Source organism: Bos javanicus, chromosome 16, assembly GCF_032452875.1.
Source record: "Bos javanicus breed banteng chromosome 16, ARS-OSU_banteng_1.0, whole genome shotgun sequence".
Taxonomy (NCBI): domain Eukaryota; kingdom Metazoa; phylum Chordata; class Mammalia; order Artiodactyla; family Bovidae; genus Bos; species Bos javanicus.
The window spans coordinates 39,692,928-39,717,931 of NC_083883.1; the positions used below are offsets into that span (position 1 = coordinate 39,692,928).

Below are 25,004 nucleotides of genomic sequence, written 5' to 3' on the forward strand. Positions count from 1 at the left end.
GCAAGTCTTTCAATAAGGCCTGATAAGCTTTCAATAAGGCTAAGAATTCAGAAGAGAAGTACTTCAAAACTAAAGACCGCAATCTCATTTTTTTCTTGTGCTGCTCTGCAAATATAAATCTGGACACTCAGATTCCAAAAGAAGATAAAAATAGTCTATGAATCAAAACCATTAATCATATCCTGTTATTTTTAGTTATGTTTCTTCCTGATATTTTAACTCAAAATCAGTTTAATATGTTTAATCACACTTTTTTTTTTTTCAGGGAAAAAATATTTTAGGTTGAGGTGGAAAATTCTGACCAAAAGATACATTGAAAGCTAAATCAGGGTGGTTGTCAGGGTCTGTATCCACGACCTTGGATGAAGAGTTACTTAGTCACTTGGAAAGTCTTGTATTAATAATCTGTCCTATGACTCAACTATCTGCCTCATAACACCCTCACAAAACACCCTCAAAAAATTCACACCTAGAAATGTAAAAACGTCACAAAAAAATTAATGGTAATTGGGTGACAGGTCACATTACCTTCCATACTAAAAGCAAACACTAATAACAGAAATTTTGAGATAGCTTGTAAAAAAAAAAAATCTCTGAGTAAACTTCAGAGTCAAACTACCAGCGTTTTGCTTCTGTTGGAAGACCCCTCCATCCACAGAAGGTGCTCAAGAACACCTGCTGACTGGGTTTAACACTGGAACCAAACTTTTTTCGACATAGTAACTATTAAATTCCTGATTATGTAAAATGCAATGGATATGTGTTACTTCACATTCTGGAACTGAGTAGGAGAAAAGCTTTTTTCTCATGCGTGTTTTGCTCTGCACTCAGCACTTTTACTGCTGTCCCCAATTTATACATTTATATTCAAGGTTCATGCTGAATCTGCATCTGTGTGAATGGAGACTGCAGCATCTTTACTTCAACCCCACTCCCAAATTTCAGGAAAGCCAGAGGACTGTCCACGGGGTAGGTGATAATGGGGGCATTTTCTGGACACTGATAGGAAGGCACTTGTCAACACTTTATTTTTGCACTAATTCTTCTGGATAGAAAGTCTACTCGGTAAGAACATCAGACCTCTCCAGACAATTCTGCTTCATCTTTTCCTGACCTAGAATTCACTAGACCTAAGTAGACTTTACATTATCGTGTATGCTTCTAATTACATACCAGCTTATATATAAACACATTCCATCAGCCCACATATCAGTTTGGAAGCACACCTTCACTCCTAACAGTAACATGAATAAAACAATAGCACTTGGCCTCTCTCTGAAGCCGTAGGCTGAATTTTGCAGAAGGGATCATATGGGCAAAAAAATTTATTTTCAGCTAAGTTCAATCGCTCAGTCGTGTCCCACTCTTTGCGACCCCATGAATCGCAGCACGCCAGGCCTCCCTGTCCATCACCAATTCCCAGAGTTCACTCAAACTCATGTCCATCGAGTCGGTGATGCCATCCAGCCATCTCATCTTCTGTCGTCCCCTTCTCCTCCTGCTCCCAATCCCTCCCAGCATCAGGGTCTTTTCCAATGAGTCAACTCTTCACATAAGGTGGCCAAAGTATAGCATCAGTCCTTCCAATGAACACCCAGGACTGACTCCTTTAGGATGGACTGGTTGGAACTCCTTGCAGTCCAAGGGACTCTCAAGAGTCTTCTCCAACACCACAGTTCAAAAGCATCAATTCTTCAGCACTCAGCTTTCTTCACAGTCCAAATCTCACCTCCATACATGACTACTGGAAAAACCATAGCCTTGACTAGACGGACCATTGTTAGCAAAGTAATATCTCTGCTTTTTAATATGCTATCTAGGTTGGTCATAACTTTCCTTCCAAGGAGTAAGCATCTTTTAATTTCATGGCTGCAGTCACCATCTGCAGTGATTTTGGAGCCCAGAAAAATAAAGTCTGACACTGTTTCCCTATCTATCTCCCATGAAGTGATGGGACCAGATACCATGATCTTAGTTTTCTGAATGTTGAGCTTTAAGCCAACTTTTTCACTCTCCTTTTACTTTCATCAAGAGGCTCTTTAGATCTTCTTTACTTTCTGCCATAAGGGTGGTGTCATCTGCTTATCTGAGGTTATTGATATTTCTCCCGGCAATCTTGACTCCAGCTTGTGCTTCATCCAGCCCAGCATTTCTCATGATGTACTCTGCATATAAGTTAAATAAGCAGGGTGACAGTATACACCCTTGACATACTCCTTTTCCTATTTGGAACCAGTCTGTTGTTCCATGTCCAGTTCTAACTGTTGCTTCCTGACCTGCATACAGGTTTCTCAAGGGGCAGGTCAGGTGGTCTGTTATTCCCATCTCTTTCAGAATTTTCCACAGTTTATTGTGATCCACACAGTCAAAGGCTTTGGCATAGTCAATAAAGCAGAAATAGATGTTTTTCTGGAACTCTCTTGCTTTTTCGATGATCCAGCAGATGTTGGCAATTTGATCTCTGGTTCCATTTATATTACCTAGAGCCAAAATCAAACCAACCAACCAACAAAAACTGATGTGGCTTGGGCTTCCCTGGTGGTCCAGTGGTTAAGAGTCAAGCTCTGGTTTGGGGAGATCTCACATGCTGCGGAGCAACTAAGCCGTGTGCCATAACTACTGAGCCTGCGCTCTAGAGTCCGGGAGCTGCAACTACTGAAGCCCATGAACTCTAGAGCCTGTGCTCTGCAATAAGAGAAACCACCACAATAAAGACTAGTCCCCACTCACTGCAACTAGAAAAAGCCTGCACACAGCAACGAAGGTCTAGCACAGCCAAAAACAACTAATTGAATAAATGTTTTTTAAAAAGCTGATGTGGCTTGACTAAGTTTTTCTTATTAGCTATGGTCCTTTATCAGTCATCCTTGTGAACAGGAATAATGCCTTCAGTATATTTGCTTTCTTAGAACACTACATCAGAATCATACAAAGAAATTTTTAAAACCATGAATCCCCAGGAACCCCCAGCCCTTTATCACAAATCCCAAAGTGTGAGACTCAAGAATCTGTGATCTTAAGTTCCTCAGATGCTTTTTCTATGGCCAGCATCAAGAGTGTGTGAGAATCACTGCCCAGAATACCTAGAACATCACTCTATATACAGTTACTTTATATAAATGTTTTTAATATTTATTTATTTGGCTATGCTGGGTCTTACTTGTGGCATGTGGTATCTAGTTCCCTGATCAGGAATCAAACCCAGGTCCCAGGTGCCCTGCATTGGGAGGCTGGAGTCTTAGCCACTGGACCACAGAGTCCCTACAAATGTTTTATACCCACACACACACACACACACACACATATATTTGATGAATGAATGAATAAGTCAAGACTGTAGAAATCAGCAAATCTCTGAGTTCTAACCATACCCAAGATCTACTGGTCTAGTGTCTTTTATATATATATATATATGTATATATATATATATGTATGTATGACTTCATTGAATTTTCCTAAAGAACCTTTGATCTCAGCCCTCTTGTACAGATAAGGTCTAGTCTCTTCTATCTTGCAACTTGCATTGTCTGACCTAGACAGATGCTGACTGAATTCTGATCTGTGTGACCTCACCCCATTCCACCCCAAGCAGTCACCAACAATCCTACTCAGCCAAAAAACAATGATAAGAAAACTGCTTTATTTTTACCCCTCGACTGGTAAAGTAAATAGACTGAAATCATAAATCATGGCCTCACAGAAATACCTCCTGATATTCAACATAACTACTAATTGGTTATCTACTATAGACTGTATATGTGGCAGGCACAGTAGAGAATACAGAATGATTACAAGACTTGATACTTAACCTTGAATATTCAAGTTGATAAGACAGAAGGATGTATCACATCCTATGCTGGGAGCCTTTTGATATCATCTTATTCATTCCTCAGAGCAATTCTCTAGGGGAGAAAAGTATTATCATCTCTAGGTTACAGGTGAAGAAGTTGAGGCTTAAAGAGGTTAAATACCATCTCACAATTATATACTGACAGAGTTTGTATTTGAATTTTTCTTCTTTCTGACTCTAGAATTGAAGCTATAGACCCTAAACTACTGTATATTGTTCAATGGAGATAATTATCCATTCAATGTTATCCACTCCAGAAGTATGTAATAAGCATTTACTATATACCAGGTCCTGGCATAGATGCAGATACACAGGGTCTCTGTCTTCATACAGTTTCTAGTTTAACTGGAAAAGGAGGTATTTAACAGTAAATGCAATGAGGGTTATAAGGGAGAACTACAGGATGTTATTCAGGAGTGGGTAACCAGGAACTTATTTTGGTCTAAGGACACAGGAAGTAGCCAAATCCTTCTAAACTCAGGAACTTCACTTCCCAGCTGCAGGACCTAGGGAGAATTACACTTCCTTATTTGCAAAATAATGACAGTAACACCAGCTACAGATTTTGTGAAGGTTAAGAGATACAGTGTATGTAAAGCACAGAAACTGACAAAAAGTAACCACTCAATAATTATTAATTAACAGCTATTTAAAATTTTCATTCATATTTAAGAATACACAAAAGCAGGGGTAAAACAGAGAAAAGAGCAATAGGAGAAGGAAAATGCAGGGCAAAGGCCATAAGCCAAGAGGGGCAAAGTATCACATAACTTGCTGTAAGATCCAGTCCTGGAGAAGGTCCCCAAGCTTTTTGGCAGCAGGGACCGGTTTCATGGAAGACAATTCTTCCACAGGCCTGGGGAAGGGGGATGGTTTCAGGATGATTCAAGTGCATTATATTTATTATGTACTTTATTTCTATTATTATTACATCAGCTCTACCTCAGATCATCAGGCCTTAGATCCCAGAAGCTGCGGTCCCCTGCTGTAGAGAGCTCTGCCAGAGACAGCTGGACAGGCAGGTGGGGACCATATCAAGCCTTCAGGTAAAGATGTTTATCTTTGTACAAAGGCAACTGAAGCACCTAAAGGAATTTAAGACAAGAAGAGACTTGTTGAGATTCAAATTTTAAAAGACAACACCAAGGGAGGGTGGAGAGAATTTGTTTCATTTTATCAGATCAGATCAGATCAGATCAGTCGCTCAGTCGTGTCTGACTCTGCGATCCCATGAATCCAGCACGCCAGGCCTCCCTGTCCATAACCAACTCCTGGAGTTCACTCAGACTCACGTCCATAGAGTCAGTGATGCCATCCAGCCATCTCATCCTCTGTCGTCCCCTTCTCCTCCTGCCCCCAATCCCTCCCAGCATCAGAGTCTTTTCCAATGAGTCAACTCTTCGCATGAGGTGGCCAAAGTATTGGAGTTTCAGCTTTAGCATCATTCCTTCCAAAGAAATCCCAGGGCTGATCTCCTTCAGAATGGACTGGTGGCTCAGACAGTAAAGCGTCTGCCTACAATGCCGGAGACCTGGTTTCAATCCCTGGGTCAGGAAGATCCTCTGGAGAAGGAAATGGCAACTCACTCCAGTACTCTTGCCTGCAAAACCCCATGGACGGAAGAGCCTGGTAGGCTATAGTCCGTGGAGTCGCAAAGAGTTGGACACGACTGAGCGACTTCACCTTCACTGTGTGTGTGTGTATATATATATATAGGCAAATTGCCAACATCCGATGGATGATCGAAAAAGCAAGAGAGTTTCAGAAAAACATCTATTTCTGCTTTATTGACTATGCCAAAGCCTTTGACTGTGTGGATCACAATAAACTGTGGAAAATTCTGAAAGAGATGGGAATAACAGACCACCTGACCTGCCTCTTGAGAAACCTGTATGCAGGACAGGAAGCAACAGTTAGAACTGGACATGGAACAACAGACTGGTTCCAAATAGGAAAAGGAGTACGTCAGGCTGTAGATTGTCACCCTGTTTATTTAACTTATATGCAGAGTACATCATGAGAAACGCTGGGCTGGAGGAAGCACAAGCTGGAGTCAAGATTGCTGGAAGAAATATCAATAACCTCAGATATGCAGATGACACCACCCTTATGGCAAAAAGTGAAGAAGAACTAAAGAGCCTCTTGATGAAAGTGAAAGGAGAGTGAAAAAGTTGGCTTAAAGCTCAACATTCAGAAAACTAAGATCATGGCATCCGATCCTGTCACTTCATGGCAGATAGATGGGTAAACAGTGGAAACAGTGTCAGACTTTATTTTTCTGGGCTCCAAAATCACTGTGGATGGCGATTACAGCAATGAAATCAAAAGACGCTTACTCCTTGGAAGGAAAGTTATGACCAACCTAGACAGCATATTAAAAAGCAGAGACATTACTTTGCCAACAAAGGTCCGTCTAGTCAAGGCTATGGTTTTTCCAATAGTCATGTATGGATGTGAGAGTTGAAGTATAAAGAAAGCTGAGTGCTAAAAAATTGATGCTTTTGAACTGTGGTATTGGAGAAGACTCTTGAGAGTCCCTTTGACTGCAATGAGGTCCAACCAGTCCATCCTAAAGGAGATCAGTCCTGGGTGTTCATTGGAAGGACTGATGTTGAAGCTGAAACTCTAATACTTTGGCCACCTGATGCAAAGAGCTGACTCACTGGAAAAGACCGTGATGCTGGGAAAGACTGAGGGCAGGAGGAGAAGGGGACAACAGAGAATGAGATGGTTGGATGCCATCACCGACTCGATGGACATGGGTTTGGGTGGACTCTGGGAGTTGGTGATGGACAGGGAGGCCTGGCGTGCTGCAGTTCATGGGGTTGCAAAGAGTTGGACACGACTGAGCAACTGAACTGGACTGAACTGATAGGCTTCCCTGGTGGCTTAGTGGTAAAGAATCTTCCTGCCAATGCAGGAGACTCAGATTCTATCCCTGGTCCAGGAAGATTCCCCTGGAGAAGGAAATGACAACCCACTCAAGTATTCTTGCCTAAGAAATCCCATGGACAGAGGAGGCTGTCAGGTGGGCTACAGTCTGTGGGGTCACAAAGAGTGAGACAAGACTTAGCAACTGAACAACTATATATGCATGTGTGTGTGTAATAATTTCCAATTAGTCTGCACGTGCAGCTTTAGTAATTTCAGTGATGAGTGTGTTACCTTGATTGTGGTAATAGTCTCACAGGTGTAAGTCAAATTTTATCAACTTTTACACTTTAAATATATGCAGTATGTGCACGCGTGCTAAGTCACTTCAGCCATATCCGACTCTTTGTGACCCTATGGACTGTAGCTTGCCAGCCTCCTCTGTCCATGGGATTCTCCAGGCAAGAATACTGGAGTGGGTTTCCATGACCTTCTCCAGGGGATCTTCCCTACCCAGGGATTGAATCCATGTCTCTTATGTCTCCTGCACTGACATGTGTGTTCTTTACTGCTGGCACCACCTGAGAAGCATATGAACTATATTTTATGTCAAATATACCTTTCACTTTGACCCAGCTTTCTGGAGCTATTAGTAATTGCTCTCCACTCTTCCCTTGGACATATTGGACACCTTCTGACCTGGGGGGGTTCATCTTCCAGTGTCATGATCTTTCTGCCCTTTCATACTGTTCATGGGGTTCTCATGGCAAGAATACTGGAGTGGGTTGCCATGAACTTCAGCGGACCATATCTTATCAGAACTCTCCTCTATGGTCCGTCCGTTTTGGGTAGCCCTGCACATAGCTTTATTGAGTTACGCAAGCTCCTTCGCCATGACAAGGTTGTGATCAATGAAAGGGATTAAACATAATAAATTATTTTCTTAAAAAATAAGCAATTTTTATCAAAGATAGGAAGACAAATTAGCAGTGGCCAAAATACTCTACTCAGATGATGGATGGTGAGGGCTTAGATTATTATGATGGCAGCAACTGGAATGGAGAAAAAACTTGATGCTTCATTGGATATGGAGGGTATGAAGGATAAAGTGTGAAAGAGAAGAATCTGGGGATTTTCCAGATTACTAGTTTGAGCAAGCTAGGTAGATGGTGGTATTGCAAGTTAAGTTCCCTAGAGAAGAAACAAAAACTAGCATGCAGAACTTTAATTAGACTGCTCTTGGGATCAACACCAGTGAAAGGGGGAGAAGAAAGCAGAATTAGACTGAGAATTAGCTAGCCCTTTGTGGAGCTCTGGAACAGAGATGGCCCTTCAAATAGCCCACAGAGGAGGTTGAAAGGCCAGACCTTTACACCATCACACCAATGGGACAAGAGGAAGGAGGAGCAGCCTTGGGCAAAGCAGCTCTCTTCAGATGAGGCAATGCCCAAAGAGGACTCATATCTGCAGGCCACTGCCAGCCAGCCATCTCTCAGGAACCGGAAAAATAAGTCATTAATTTGGGCAGCATATATCAGGGTCCTCCACTGTTGGGGACCCTCTCACTGAGAGACATAGGACACTTAGTTCTTAGACTGATAACAACTTTACATATAATGAAGGCACAAACAGCACTCAAGGAGGATTCTATAAATAGTTTGATAACAAAGTCTAAATCTGATGGTTACAAAACGGTTTTAGAAGCCTCAATTTCTGAAATCACACCACTGCAGGAAAAACTCTCCAATTTCTTAAGATGATAATGATGAAGTTTCTTTGGAAATAAAAATAATCTGAGGAGACTGACTCTATTTCTCTATTTCTCTCCATCCACACTGTAGGATTCAAACCCACCTCCCCACCCCAAGCCCTGACTACTCCTTTGATTATCATTCTAGCCTCCTAAAACAGTTGCTCCTATGCTCAGCCAACCTGTTCTCTCCATTTCAAATACTAACCATTTATACTAACTACTAACCAGCAGCTAGCACAGTGCCTGGTGCATAGTACCTGCTCAATTAATACTTGTTGAAAGAAAAAAATGAGTAAGGAATAATATACATTATACTGTATTCAATGTATAATGCCACGAAAATTCATGAATTTCACCTAGACTAGATAATATCCCAGTATAAATTCATCCAAAGGCTCCTCTTGCCCCTGGGGTAGAATCTGACTCAGTTTATAAGGTTCTTGGCAGTATAGTCTCTGATCACCTCTGCAGTTTTGCTTTTTACTCCAATCTCTCCTCTTTCTCCTTACGTCCTCAAGGAGTCCTCAAACATGCCATGTTCCCTTTGGTTTAGGGGTGTGTTTCCACATGATGTTTCCTCTGCCTGGACCATTCTTCACCCTTCTCTATATACAAGCCAACTGCCTCTCTTTCCCTAAACACTGTTCTACTAAATATTGCCATACCTCCCCCATCACAGACACACACTCATTCTTAACATACATCCACATATGTCGCTAATTCCTATACAATGTTGCTGCTGCTGCTGCTAAGTCGCTTCAGTCGTGTCTGACTCTGTGTGACCCCATAGACAGCAGCCCACCAGGCTCCTCTGTCCCTAGGATTCTCCAGGCAAGAACACTGGGGGAAAAAAAAAGAAGAACACTGGAGTGGGTTGCCATTTCCAATGCATGAAAGTGAAAAGTAAAAGTGAAGTCGCTCAGTCGTGTCAGACTCTTAGCGACCCCATGGTCCGCAGCCGACCAGGCTCCTCCGTCTGTTAGGATTCACCTTCCCTGACCAGCCCTCTCTGCAAATCTGGTTTAGGTGCCCATTCTTTCAGTTCACATGCTACCTTTTAATTCCCTCATCAGACCATTTATAACCATTAATTATAACTACTTGTAATTTTTTTAACCTCGCCCCACTTGATTATACTCTCCCTGAGAACAGGAGTTTAGACTGCTTTATTCATTTTTATCTCCTTTGTGGCTGGCACAGTGCCTAGAACATCATGCATGCTCAGTCGTGTCCAACTCTTTTGACCCCATGGACTGTAGCCCGTCAGGCTCCTCTGTCCATGGGATTTCCCAGGCAAGAATACTGGAGTGGGTTCCCATTTCCTTCTCCAGAGGATCTTCCCAACTCAGTGATCAAACCTGAATCTCCTGCATTGGCAAGCGGATTCTGTACCACTGTGCCACCTGGTAAGTTCTTAATAAATATTTGTTGAAGGAAAAAGAAAGCATAACATATATTAAATGTTACATATTAAAATCAAAGTAAATAATACAGATTCATGATACACATCATGACATTTACAAATAGACAAATGGCAAATATGCCATTTGAGTAATGTATTAAAAATTCCCATTCCATTTATTTTCTGCTATCCACTTCAAAAAGGTGAATTCTCCCCATGACATGAGGTCATCTCATTGACCTCATGAAATTCTATGGAACACTTACTTGCAAGATTGATGTAAATTCTTTAAAGCAAAATTCCCTCTAGGCTGATTTAGGGAAACTGTCTTCTAATACAAGGTGGCAATAATTAGCTACGATTTGTTAACAATCCACTTCATCTTAATAAGTCCTTAAACCCTCAACTATTACCAAGGGCTGGCTGGCCAGCTCAGAAGTCACACTGTTAGAGAACAGGCAACAAGTTGTTGCTCCTTGTTTTTTTCCTCCACCGTACCTGGAAAAAACTTACCTTATGCAAATCTGAGTGAACAAAAAATGATAATGATAATCTTGAGCCCAAATTTTCTTTAATATTTTGATCTTAGATAAAGGTCAAGAAGCTTTCCTGGTGGTCCACTTCTACTGTACTCCCAGTGCACTTCCACCACAGGGGCACAGGTTCACTCCCTGGTCAGGGAACTAAGATCCTGCATGTTATGTAGCCTGGCCAAAAAAAAAAAAAAAAACAGTCAAAATGTCCAGCAAATAACTAGAACTTATATTTGCATGGTACCAAATAAGCATAAATACTTTCTCATTACCTCCTCGTTTCATAACACTGGTAAAGCTGGATAATTAATTCATTGCTGAATTGTTGATTCAATTTGAATTTTAAGGAGAATGACTGTGGATTTCACTCTCTAAATCAATAAGCTGGTTACTTCAGTGTTTTTATTTGTATCAGACCAAATTACTGTTGATGTATTACTTAATGATTTTAAGCAACATTATTTCTTGCTTTTGGTGTTGACCTTTTAACAATGAATATTTGTTCATGCTTATTCTTTCTGTGCTTTTTAAATAATCACTTTAAATCACATCCTGTTGTTGAGTTGAGGGCGATTTCACTAGTAATGGTCATGTAGCATAATGCTCTACTGGTAAGAAAAGAGCCTAATCTAGTCAATAGCATCATCACTGTCCCTCCAGGTTAGACAGCAAGTGATGAAGAGATACACTCCTTGAGTGAGGGTCACAGAAAGTATGCAAAGAGCCTTCCAGACAAGCTGGGAGAATGATGACATCAGCCTTGCTTGAAGCTAGACCTAAGTTCAAATACCAACTCTAGCACCAATCAGCACTGTGAGCTCAAAGTAAGCCCCAGATCCTTTTGAGCACAGTTTTATCAACTGCATTGCAATCTGCCACGTAAAATGATATGTGTAAACTACCACATAATTGCACTCATCTCACACACTGGCAAAGTAATCCTGTGTGAAGATGAACTTCCAGATATTCAAGCTGGATTTAGAAAAGGCAGAGAAACCAGAGATCAAATTGCCAAAATCCGCTGGATCATTGAAAAAGCAAAAGAGTTCCAGAAAAACATCTACTTATGCTTTATTGACTATGTCAAAGTGTGGATCTCAACAAACTGTGGAAAATTCTGAAAGAGATGGGAATACCAGACCACCTGACCTGCCTCCTGGGAAATCTGTATGCAGGTCAAGAAGCAACAGTTAGAAATGGACATACAACAGACTGGTTCCAAATAGGAAAAGGAGTATGTCAAGGCTGTATATTGTCACCCTGCTTATTTAACTTATATGCAGAGTACATCATGAGAAATGCTGGACTGAATGAAGCACAAGCTGGAATCAAGATTGCCAGAAGAAACATCAATAACCTCAGACATGCAGATGACACCACACTTACGGCAGAAAGTGAAGGAGAACTAAAGAGCCTCTTAATGAAAGTAAAAGAGGAGAGTGAAAAAGTTGGCTTAAAACTCAACATTCAGAAAACTAAGATCATGGCATCCGGTCCCATCACTTCATGGCAAATAGATGGGCAAACAATGGAAAACAGTGACAGACTATTTTGCGGGGCTCCAAAATCACGTAGATGGTGACTGCAGCCATGAAATTAAAAGACACTTGCTCCCTGGAAGAAAAGTTACAACCAACCTAGACAGCATATTAAAAAGCAGAGACATCACTTTGCCAACAAAGGTCTGTCCAATCAAAGCTATGTTTTTTCCAATAGTCATGTACAGATATGAGAGTTGGACTATAAAAAAAGCTATGCCGAAGAATTGATGCTTTTGAATGGTGGTGTTGGAGAAGACTTTTGAGAGTCCCTTGGACTGCAAGGAGATCCAACCAGTCGATTCTAAAGGAAATCAGTCCTGAATATTCATTGGAGGGACTGATGCTGAAGCTGAAACTCCAATACTTTGGCCACCTTATGCAAAGAACTGACTCACTGGAAAAGACCCTGATGCTGGGAAAGACTGAAGGCAGGAGAAGGGGACGACAGAGGATGAGATGATTGGATGGCATTATCGACTTAATGGACATGAGTTTGAGTAAGCCTCAGGAGTTGATGATGGACAAGGAAGTCTGGCATGCTGCAGTCCATGGGGTTGCAAAGAGTTGGACATGACTGAGTGACTGAACAGAACTATATTAAAAAGATTCAGAATAGTGCTGGCCCCCATTAAGCATGTGATAATTTTTTTTAGTTTTTATTGAATTTGTTAGAATATTACTTGTATTATATGTTTTGCTTTTTGGTCACGAGGCATGTGGGATCCTGACTAAGGATTAAACCTGTACCCCCTGCATTGGAAGATGAAGTCTTAACCACTGGACTGCCAGGGAAGTCCCAGCATGTAATAATTTGCAGCTATACCAGGGTTATATGCAGTAGTTAATGCAGCACCAACAGCCAAATGAGAAACACAGCACTGATGTGTTCAGTTGCTGCCAGGGGCTCCTCAGGCCAAACTTCTTGGTTTTCTGCAACCTGGCTAACTCCTCAAGGTTAAAAGAACCTTCTCTGTTTATCAGACAAGGCTCCCTTCCTCTTGCGTGCATACACGTTAAGTCGCTTAAGTCATGTCCGACTTTTTGAGACCCAGTGGGCTGTAGCTTGCCAGGCTCCTCTGTCCACGGGATTCTCCAGGCAAGAATACTAGAGTGGGTTGCCATGCCCCCCTCCAGGGGATCTTCCAGACCCAGGGATCAAACCCGTGTCTCTTATGTCTTGGCAGGTGAGTTAGTGGTCTCCAGAAAGGGCATCTTCTCAGCACATCATGGAGATCAGAAGGAGACCTTAATGTGGAAGAACTTTAGAACTAAGATCTATGTCCCTGCTTCATTGCAGCCAGCATAGGGTAACTAACTGCCCCATCCTGCCCTGGACTGTTTCCTGGATCATGGGACTTTCAGTACTAACACCATGACAGTCTCATGCAAACTGAGATGACTTATCATCCTAGCATTTTCCAAGACTGGGCAGGTAGCCTGATAATATGTAGCCTAACAAGTAAGTGGTGGGATGGTTAGATAGCATCACTGACTAAACGAACATGAATTTGAGCAAACTCCAGGAGATAGTGGAGGACAGAGGAGCCTGACATCCATGAGGTTGCAAAGAGTCAGACAAGACTTAAGTGATCGAACAACAACAATAAATTGTATTAATACTATAATGATTAAGACTTTCCAATTAAAACTCTCATGTAGGTAATAATGAACATTGAAATGAAGAATTTCATTTCATTGCAATTTACCCAGGCTATTGAAAACTTTGAGAAGCTTTTTCTCATTCTCTTTGAATCACTATTTCTCTTTTCTTTATAAAGTTAACAATGGTTCGAGTATTGTGCTATTAATTCCCATTTGAAGCAATTAACTCACTGATACTCTTAGCAACACAAAGAACTATTTCTGAAATAACTGTTTAATTAACCCCAGCAGAAATAAGAATGGAGAATACAAAGAAACAGAATCTGAACTGGGGATGAAATTTTGAACCACATGAAATTCTCTTCTTTCACAGAAGCCTGCTGCTACTGCTGCTAAGTCGCTTCAGTTGTGTCCGACTCTGTGCGACCCCACAGATGGCAGCCCACCAGGCTTCGCGGTCCCTGGGATTCTCCAGGCAAGAATACTGGAGTGGGCTGCCATTTCCTTCTCCAATGCAAGAAAGTGAAAAGTCAAAGTGAAAGTGAAAAGTGAAAATGAAGTCACTCAGTCATGTCCGACTCTTAGCGACCCCATGGACTTCAGCCTACCAAGCTCCTCTGCCCATGGGATTTTCTGGGCAAGAGTACTGGAGTGGGGTGCCATTGCCTTCTCCGCCATAGAAGCCTAAAGGTTATTCAAAATATCTAGTTCTAGTGCTAACAAAGAAATGTACTATCATGAAACAATGCCATTTGCAGGAACTGTGGATGGAATTAGAGATTATCATACCAAGAGAAATAAGTCAGAGAAAGAGAAATATCATATGATATCACTTATATGTGGAATCTAAAAAAAAGATGCAAATTAACTCATTTTCAAAGCAGAAACAGACTTAAGACAAAACAAACATTATTACCACAGTGGAAGGGGTGGTGGAGGGATAAATTTGGAGTTTGGGATTAACAGATACATACTACTTTATATAAAATAGATAAAGGAACTATATCTTGTAATGGAACTATATCTTACAATGGAAAAGAATCTGAGAACACAGATGCATATGTATATATATATATATGTCAATTAAAAAAGAGAAATTTATTATCAATCTTACTTATTTTCATTACTATGTGGCAATAAATGATTTGAATTCGTGGCTTCTTTTACACATTTTACATACAATCTGTTGGGCAACAAAAAAGTTAAAAGTGACTTATACTTTCAGAAATGCTACAGGTAGCAACCAAAGTTACAATTTTAGACATAATAACTGAGTACTGTATTTATGTTTATCAGCAACATTTCAAGTTTCTCTTTCTGGCCTAAAACATTTAGAAATCACCTTTTCTATATTTTCAATTACCACCTGCCTAGCTTCTTTGCAATCATTTCTACTTTGCATTCCCTAGATCTCTCCCTTTCCTTTTGGCCTCTGGATCCTTGCCCTATAACATTACTCACTTCCTGACTTCGGTGAGTAACTTCCAACCTGAGGCAAAACTGTAAACCAGTAAGTCTCTTTCCTCCATCTCCTTCCTCTTCCCCTTTCTTCTCCATGATACCCTCAGTTCATTAATGATATTATACCCTCTTGACTTAAATCCACTGCTCCAAGAACTTAGTTTCTCTTCTCAGCTAAGAAAATTCCGGGGGTGGACAGTAAATCCCAATTATTCAAATTTCTTTGACGCACAACTTGCAATGAATGAACAATGCTTTTATCCAAAAAGCACCTTTTATTCCATTATTTTAAAAAAGGGTCTGCTAAGCAAATTAATAATAGTCTGACAAATAATGAAAATCTTTAAAGTAATATTCCATTATTTTATACATAATGGAATATTTTTATATAACATACAATATATTTAGTATATAACTTCTTAGAAGTTCACAGAAGTAGTTTTTCAAAGCACTGGCAATACATTTTCTTTATTGGCAAAATTACAATATCTGTTGAGGTTTATAAAATGAGCTTACAATTTCATTCAGTATTTGGGAATTATGGTTTTCATTACATCAGGCTCATACTATTTCACAATTTACTAAATATGATATGCTGGACTATTGGTGAAAGGAAACTAAAATTGTCAGGTGCACACAAACATTTAAGAAACACCATTACTAATGAAGCATGAAACCTTCATTGGTTCTTTTTCATCGCATACCTAATAAATTTTCAGTATCTACAGGTTTACAGATTCAATTTCAATGAGAAGGGTAGAAACTCAATGAAACCACTAGCTAATAAGGCTCGACAATCACAAACAAAGTAGGTCATATTGTTTGGAGAATCAATTTGTTTTCAGTAAAAAAACTAGACTGTCCTTATTTCATATATCAACTGGCAATTTGCTAATGTTATCTTAATGTTTAAAAAGCACAACAGGAAATTAAACGCATGTTTTCATTCAAACTGTCATGAAAACATTTTTGTTACCAATGACAAATTTATCTACACCAAAAGGGTGTTAGGGGAGATTTGCAAATAATCCAAAACAAAATAAAACTTTTTAAAGAGTACTATTTGGCTTTGGACATTGCACCAATACCTAGTGATGGCAGTCAGATTTTTCCCAAGATATTTGAAATAGGGATGATAAGACCGCTTCCTGAAAGTTAAACTTTAAGATTATATACAATGGATACGAGCAGAAGTAGGCAAAGTCACCTTTAAAATGCAAACTTGCCTGACTTGATTGTGACTTGATTTTATTGAAGAATATTGCTAAAAGGTTTGGGTAGCCATGGAAACAGAGAAAAGAGCATACAGAGGCACCTGAGGGCCAGTGTCCATCCAAATGCTGTCAGGAGAGAAGACGCCCAAATCAACAGAGCAGCAAGATGTCCCTACTGTACTGGAGATCAATATATAAAGCTCCAACTATTGGAAACTGAGTATTTCTATCTTTGGGATGAAATTGTCCTGTCATGGAGATAGATGAATCAAGAACAGTCTATACACACAACTCAGCTTGTTCTGAATTTGTGCTCATCAAGCAACCTTCTGATAATGTCTTTGGTTTCCTAAGTAAGTTTGTCTACATAGAAAATGCACTGGCTTTCCATCCTGAGTATTCAGGTACACAAAGTACAGCTCTTGGAAATTAATAACTATTCTGGTTGCACATGCTAGTCTTGTGACCTTGGTTAAGGTAAGTTCATCTGATTGCTGGAGCTGTTGCATGTTGCTAATGAAAGACACTTCTGTTCTAACATACTCCAGACAACATTCTAGAGTATTCTGGAAAATTCACCAAAGTAATGCTTCCTGTCTGCTTGAGGGCGGCCAGCAGGCCTTTCCCTGGCTATGCCAGCCAAGTGCTTCCGTTTCAAAAGATCATTGATATCAATGGTGTGGGGGCTGAATGCCTGTGATTTACCTCTCTTTATTATTTTATTTGTTCCAACACTTCTACAGTGACAATTTCATAATCATAATGGTGTAGAAGACAGCTAACCTGTTTGAGCTTTATTTAAAGACTAAAAAAATGCAATCTTTTTAAATCTGACACACAATGCTATATAGTTACACATGCATGCACACTGCTGCCAGGCTGTTAAGTCGCTTCAGTCGTGTCCGACTCTGTGCGACCCCATAGACGGCAGCCCACCAGGCTCCCCCATCCCTGGGATTCTCCAGGCAAGCACACTGGAGTGGGTTGCCATTTCCTTCTCCAATGCATGAAAGTGAAAAGTGAAAGTGAAGTCGCTTCAGTCATGTCCCACTCTGTGAGACCCAGTAGATGGCAGCCCCCCAGGGGCAGCCCCCCATCCGTCCATGGGATTTTCTAGGCAAGAGTACTGGAGTGGGGTGCCAATATATACACTGTACATATGTATGCACACATTTATCATTCGTTTCTCATAACAACTTTATGAGTCATGAATTTTTTTCATTACACATTAAAACTCTTCCTGGGACTTCTGCTGTGGTTCAGAGGTTAAGACTATGCCTTCCAACGTAGGGGTAAAGGGTTCAATCCCTGGTGGGAAAATCAAGGTCCCACACGCCCGTGGGTGCAGCCAAAAATTTTAAAACAAAAAAAACCAAACCATTTTTCTGACTGTAAAATCTGGGTATTATAGAAAGGTGAACATAACATTTTTTTAAAAATCTGATGGCTTTAAACACTATTAATGTGTTCGCCTTTACAAATAGTTCAAAATATATTTTAAAGTTTTTTCCTATAAATATGCATATGCTAATACTATGCTAAGTCGCTTCAGTCGGGTCGGACTCTGTGCGACCCCATAGACGGTAGCCCACCAGGCTCCCCCGTCCCTGGGATTCTCCAGGCAAGAACACTGGAGTGGGTTGCCATTTCCTTCTCCAATGCATGAAAGTGAAAAGTGAAAGTGAAGTCGCTCAGTCGTGTCCGACTCCTAGCGACCCCATGGACCGCGGAGCTGGCTCCGCGGTCCACGGGATTTTCCAGGCAAGAGTACTGGAGTGGGGTGCCATTGCCTTCTCCAAAATATGCATATATGTGTTTTTTTAATATGTGTGTTTTTATAACATATTTACGGCATAAGCATATTATGGCTTAAGCACTTCCCTTATCTTTAGATATTACTCAGAATTTAACAGCTTTCAAATATTCCATAATATCAATATATCATAATGTATTTATCTCTATATCTTTAACAACACACAAGTATTGGTGTTATGAGTACTGAGTGTTGTGTTTGCACCTTTCTAGAAAATACCAACATATTGCCAAATATCAAGGTTAAATTTTACGCATAGCTTAATTTTAATTAAACTGTCAAACTGTTGTTTGAACCAAGTCACACAACTATCCAACACCTACCAAGAGTGCTCACTTCTCTGAAGCATAACAACCTGTAATTGAGGTCTCTCGAAGAGTTTTTGGAGAGATCTCAAACAAAATCTTTGCCCTGCAGCGCGAGCTCTAATCTTTGGAACGCCCTCCGTCCAGCAAGAGGCGCCGTAGCCTTCCGCCGGGGTTGGGCCGCCACGGAGTCCTCACGTGATCCGGCCGTCTCCGCGCCGTGGGGGCGGTCTCGGGGATTCGCCTTACGCACGCCGCCGCATGACGTCGTACGTAGGGGCTGGCTAGCCGCCATCTTGCTTCTTTTTCTCGCTCGCTATCTGCCTCTCGGGCGGCAGCGAAAGTGCTTTGGCGGTTTCTCCATCCTGTAGCTTCGGCTTTCCGGGTCCCGTGGTCCTTCCAGCCGCCCCCTACCCCTATTTCCCCTTTCCCTTTCCCCGTATCAGAACTCGGCGGAACCCCTCGAAGTGCGCAAACACACTCAGCTTGACACCCTGGCGGGTAAGGAAAGCGAGGGCGTAGGAGCTGTGATCAAAGCGGGCCCCATCGGGGAGGGCTGGCGTGGGGCGTCCCGGGGCATGGGAGCGCACCCCGACCCTGGTGCCCAGCGTCGGGGGAGCCGCGTGCAGTGGGGCCTTCGGGTCTGGCATCCCCTTTTTTCTTGTTTACTACCATCGTCTCTGCTTCTGGGGGAGCCTCGGCCTCCTGCTCGGGGAGCGGGAAACCGGAGTCGGATCCGCCCCATGTGGTCTGCAGCGGGAGTTCCGGACCGTCGGTCTCCTCCCACCCAGGCCTTAGCTCAGGCCCTGAAGGGGGATTACGCGTGTTGCCGGTTAAGGGAAGGGAGTTTTCCTTCCCGCAGGAGAGACGGGTGCGCGGTCTCTTTTCGTAGTGTGGGCACGCGTTCCCCAGACTGAAGGGCTCAGGTAGGCCCTTTAATGCCTGCCTTTTCTTCGCGTTCAGTGAGGGTGAAATTTGCAATGAGTCGTGTGCGGGAGAGACCGGGTTAAAGATCGGCTCGGTCAGGGGCTCTTGAGGGAATCAGCACCGTTCCTACTTCCGCTAGGGACGTGCTGCCCCCACTCCAGAGGCGGGTTCGGATAGCCTTTTCTCCCCATAGGCCTCTCCATCCCCTCACCTGTAGGGTGAATCCCACCCTGCGGCTTCCTGGCTTTGAGATAGCGTTAGTATTGGTGTTACGGTAAAGGCCCCACTTTAGGACTTGAAAAAGACATGGTGGGTGGGAGCGGGCAATAGGAATCCTGTTAAATTCTTCCTTTCCTCGAGGGGAATATGTCTAATTCCTTTAAAGGGATGTATATTTGTTTTGACCTGATGTGAGATTCTTTTGAGGTTTCTGACATGCCTGATGTTTGCTGGCTTCTAAGGCTACCCGGATTTCCGCATTGACCGATCTTCAACCTAGGTCCATAGATTCATACCTCGCCAGGGTACTTGGAATTGTACAGTAGGCGGCTGTGCTGTAGGATTTTCATTTGGAATGCCCTCAGAAGAATCAGTATTCTTGATTGGAAGGCTTGATAGGTTACTCTTGCAGATAGAAATGATAGGATGATAACTTAAGCGCCCATCAAGTCCAGCTCCAGCATTTGTTAAAAGTAGATATAACCGCCCTTGTTGGTAATTAAGATGCTGCTTTGACTGGAGCCATTTTTAGGTGTGTGCCATCAGATGCACTGCAGCATCTTTTCTGGCCCACCTCAGATGCATTGATCTCCTAAAAAGAGGAGGAATAGATGGAATTTGAGTTTCTAGCATATAATCAACTAGTAATTCTCTCCTTTTCCGTAGTGGAATTTTCAGAATATAGACTTTTAATTTTACTTTTATATTTTGGTCGAGTGAGTTCTATATATGGTTGTTTTCCCACCTCCACTAGTTGACCTTTACTGAGCACAGAAATATGCTCTTTACATACATTCTCTTTGTTAATCTTACAACAAGCCTTTGAGGGAGGTACTATCATCATCCCCATTTTACAGATGAGGAAATGAAATTTGAGAAATGAAAGTGGTTTGACCAAGGTCACAGGGCAGTTTTTGATGGTGCATAGGTTCAAACCCAGATTGTCTAAACAGAAGGGGGATGCTTTGAGCTATCAAGCTGTCTCCCTGTTCTTTGTAATTTTGTAAACTATAGTAACTAAATAAGATACAGTATTATTAGCCTAGTTTTTGTTTTGCTTGAGTCAATATAGAAACATTGTTGCATGTGAAGGTTAAAGTGTCGCAAGATGTAAAAAATAGATTACAGCTATTCTGGGGATGGGGTAGAAGCTAATTTTTGTACTTTGTATGATTTAAAGGACAATTGAGTAACAGCTCTATGGTATAACATGAGTTTTAAATTCTGCTATCTGGCCTGTATTGATAAAATATTTTCTCATCTGTAAACTGGAGATGATAATAACTCCTTCAAAGAAGTCTTGCCATAGGATTATCATAGATAATGTATGTAAAGGGCTTATTGCTGTGCTCATACATACTAAGACGTCAACTAGCAGTGGAAGGAGAATGGCAGGATAATGGTAGAAGAAAACACTCTCAGCAGAGGGTAACCTGTATATTTTCAGAACAGGGTATACCTTCTTTGATAACTTAATAAATAGTCCACCCCCCCTTTTTTTTTTTAAGATATTTTTAGACCTAAATATCTTTTTTACAAAACACGTGTGTGTTAGGTTTTGTTTCTTAAAGATTTCTTCATGTTCTGAAGTCAGTACACCTGGTATCAATATATTGGACATGACTGAAAATACAGAAGTTCTGCCTCATCCCAATTCCTGTCTCTCCTCTACCCTTACCCCTCTGTCTTTACTGGTAATATATCTTTGAAGACTAAATTATGTCCTCCAAGACTATATTAAACCTCCAAGTGATTTCCTCCCTCTGTCGTCTCCCAAACACCACTTCAGTATGTAAGTCACTTGAGTAACTTGTGTTTCAGATTCTATTTATGCTGTATTTGTGTAAGGCAAGGATTGATCACTGATAAAATGTTAACACAAATTGGTATAGAATCCTGTTCTTACCATGAAGGAGATCCAGAAGTTGTGTCTGCTTGAGTTATGACTAATATACCTTCAGTAAAGCAAAACTTGTCATTTTATGAACTGGCAAACCCCATGAAAACTTCTCAGTCTATGTTAACTGTTGTTTAGAATTGATATGTTAGTTTTGAGTCATAACATTTTAAACTTCTCAGTAATGCCCTTGATGCATCAGTCAGTACATCTTTTGGGATAAAAGTGTTCTCTGGGGAGGCTAGCTTCAGTAAACTTTTTATTGTGTATCCACCACCACCACCCTCACCCCAGGCTAAATATAGTCTGACCTTTTTGCCAGTTATATTTCTAGTCATTATTTTGCTCTTGATTGACAGAATGCCTATCACATTTTGGGGCCTGTGTTTGAACATATTTGCTGGCAAATCAGAAGAAAGGCTGTTACTGAGTTTCAACAGTTGTCTGGTTGGCAGACAAAAACTTTTATGTGGTTAGTCTGTACCTAGAGTTGAACACAAGATAGCAATGAAATTATTTCTGTCAGTGTAATACACTGATCCGTATGTGGTAGTGCTGGGTGTTCTACATTAAAGAAGAGTAGGACATCATCAGCATTTGTGGAGCACTTCAAAACGTTATTGGGTGTTATTTACGTAACATTATCTAGTAGTATTCTATTTACTTGTCTGTTCTGATACTAGTCTGTTTTCCCTTACTAGACAGTTTCTGTGTTCTTATCACTTTGTACAATACTTGGCATATGCCTAGAGTTTATTATATGTTAATGAGACTAGGAAACACAAAGATTAGACCCACAACTAAGGTTCAGCTGACAAATAGTGGGGCAAAAGAATACCCCATCATCCCTCGCCCCGCACCTTTATTTACCTACTGGAATCAAATGCTTTCAGGTAGTTTGTGTTTCTGTACTGTACATTGTGAGATTTACTTGCATCAGATTATCCTTCCTAATTTTTAGATTTATTCAACAACATTACAGTTCTTTAATTTTGTAAGACACAGTGCATCAGAGGGAAATGGCTTTTGGTTCCTACTTCCAAGATGCTCACAGTCTTTAATATTAAAAGTTACTGTGTGATCTTTGGATTCATACTAGAAAATTAAAAATACACAGGCAGGCAATGAAAATTTGGGCAGAAAATTCATATATGGAAAACTGTCTATAGTATAGGTCAAGTGTCCAGTTGATTACAAGTAAAGGCATGATGGCCAGAAGAGACTTAACTGTAATTATTAATAGTCAGTGAGCACTTATCATGCCAGGCACTGAACTAAGAACACTTTGAGGATTCTCTCATTCCATACAATAAGTCTACAATGTGGATTATTTTATTAACATGACACAAGTAGAAAACTGGGATTTAAAGAGATTTAGTAATTTGTTCAAAGTTACTTAGCTAGTAAGTGAGATTTGAATCATTGACCCAGGGCCTCAGTGCTTAACTTGTATACTACATGAATTTCCCAGTGGCCATTGTTTCCCAAACTTTAGTCATTTACAGTTTTTGTTTTATCTTCAAACCATCTGTCAACATTTTTCTTTAATTCAGCTTACCGTCTTTTAATTAAATGAATTTGAAAGAAAAATTTACATGATTATTCGGTGTTAGAGTTTCCCCTCATATGTGTTGAAGTAAACATGTAATTTTAAATATCCCCTTATGGACCACTTAAAATCATGTAATATACCATCAGTAGTCATTTGTATTCCACCCTTTGGAACAAAACTGCTGTAAGAAATGAATCCTGCATAGAATCAGGCAGCAGTTAGCATTAATGAAGGCCAGAAGTGATGAAAGTCCAGAAATAGATTCATCAAACAGGAAATAGCATTGCAGGAGTAGAGATAGAAATTAGAACCTTAACTGCATACTTGGGTCAGCCATGACCAGGATAAACTGCAAGGTAGAATGGGTTTATTTAGACAGAGAAATGCAATAGGATGTCTAAGACAATCTATGGCAAGAGAAGGAGAACACTAATGAGTAACTTGTCACTACAGAAATCAAAGTGAAAGAGAAAAGTCTGAAAATTAGGTTTTGTTAGAGCCAAATATAGCCAAGTTCAGAAAAATATGTGAAAAGTGGCTCTTAGGCTTTGGCTTGAGTGATTGGTGGTGGACCCTAACAGAACGTAGGTCAAGTAATGAGGTTGAAAGGTTAAGCATGGAGGAATTAGTAGTGAGACTTCTTAATTTTTAGGTAGGTTGAATATTCAAATAAGCTCCGGACTAGGAGTTTTAAAACCTAGGGTTAGTCCTTTTGTCACTTTGTGCCAAAAGCTGTTAAACTTTTGGGGCAACTGACTTGGCTTCTTCAAATTGTAGATACACTGTATTCATCTGGAAAATAAAGATAATGCCTGTTTTCCCTATCTTAGTGGATTGTTACAAAGATCACATTAAATGTGTTTCCTATGCTTCGAGAGTCCCTTGGACTGCAGGGAGATCCAACCAGTACATTCTAAAGGAGATCAGCCCTGGGATTTCTTTGGAAGAAATGATGCTAAAGCTGAAACTCCAGTATTTTGGCCACCTCATTCGAAGAGTTGACTCATTGGAAAAGACTCTGATGCTGGGAGGGATTGGGGGCAGGAGGAGAAGGGGATGACAGAGGGTGAGATGGCTGGATGGCATCACTGACTCGATGGATGTGAGTCTTGGTGAACTCCGGGAGTTGGTGATGGACAGGGAGGCCTGGCATGCTGCAACTCATGGGGTTGCAAAGAGTCGGACACCACTGAGCGACTGAACTTAACTGAATTGATGCTTTTTGAATGTAATATTCTTTGACATCATATGAGTCTTCCCTGATGGCTCAGAAGATAAAGAATCCACCTGCAATGTTGGAGACCCAGGTTTGATCCAGGTTGGAAAGATTCCCTGGAGAAGGGAATGGCTACCCACTGCAGTATTCTTGCCTGGAGAATTGCATGGACAGAAGAGCTTGGTGGGCTAAAGTCCATGGGATCGCAGAGTCAGACACGACTGAGTGACTAACATGAGTCCTAACCACATTTAAAACAGAAAAACATGAAAAATAGAAATTGGAAGGCTTCCACTGAGGATATTCTCAATGAGACTGGAAGATCTCCTCATGGATGTGTATGTAGTTAGAGAATGGGTGTCTACAGAAGTTAAAATTGATCTTCCTTCCGCATTCTTTCCTCATTTATAATCTGAAAGTGCAGGGCTGCTGTCTATGGTTGTACCAGTTGTGTACTGCACAGATGCCAGGCTGAGGGAGAGGTAGCAAGGGCTGAAATCCATCCATAATCTGCTTGCAGAGTCCTGTGCCCTTTGTAGGCCTCCTAGGGGAAGTACTCTTGCCTGGAAAATCCCATGGAAGGAGGAGCCTGGTGCACTGCAGTCCATGGGGTCGCTAGGAGTTGGACACGACTGAGGGACTTCACTTTCACTTTTCACTTTCATGCGTTGGAGAAGGAAATGGCAACCCACTCCAGTGTTCTTGCCTGGAGAATCCCAGGGACGGGGAGCCTGGTGGGCTGCCGTCTGTGGGGTCCATAAGAGTCGGACATGACTGACGTGACTTAGCAGCAGCAGTAGGGGAAGTTGTGCTTCCTCTTCTCCCTCCCAAGGCATCAACCCCCTCAC

The 25,004-nt window shown here is 41.2% G+C and overlaps 1 protein-coding gene and 1 long non-coding RNA gene across 14 annotated transcripts in view; one reads left to right on the forward strand and one right to left on the reverse strand.

The window, feature by feature from the left end:
* Window positions 1-3,461: 3,461 nt before the first annotated feature.
* Window positions 3,462-18,555, reverse strand: LOC133227739 (uncharacterized). The gene is made up of 4 exons (XR_009729923.1): window positions 18,364-18,555; window positions 10,390-10,583; window positions 4,793-4,935; window positions 3,462-4,706 (listed from the first exon to the last, which is right to left on the reverse strand). It is a non-coding gene; the product is annotated as an uncharacterized LOC133227739 (long non-coding RNA).
* Window positions 18,556-18,756: 201 nt separating this feature from the next.
* Window positions 18,757-25,004, forward strand: part of PRRC2C (proline rich coiled-coil 2C) — a 94,986-nt gene continuing 88,738 nt past the window's right edge. For all 13 annotated transcript variants that reach the window (XM_061382600.1, XM_061382608.1, XM_061382603.1 and 10 more), the window contains exon 1: window positions 18,757-18,846. The gene's annotated coding sequence lies outside the window, so the exon portion shown is untranslated. The remainder of the gene's footprint in view (window positions 18,847-25,004) is intronic.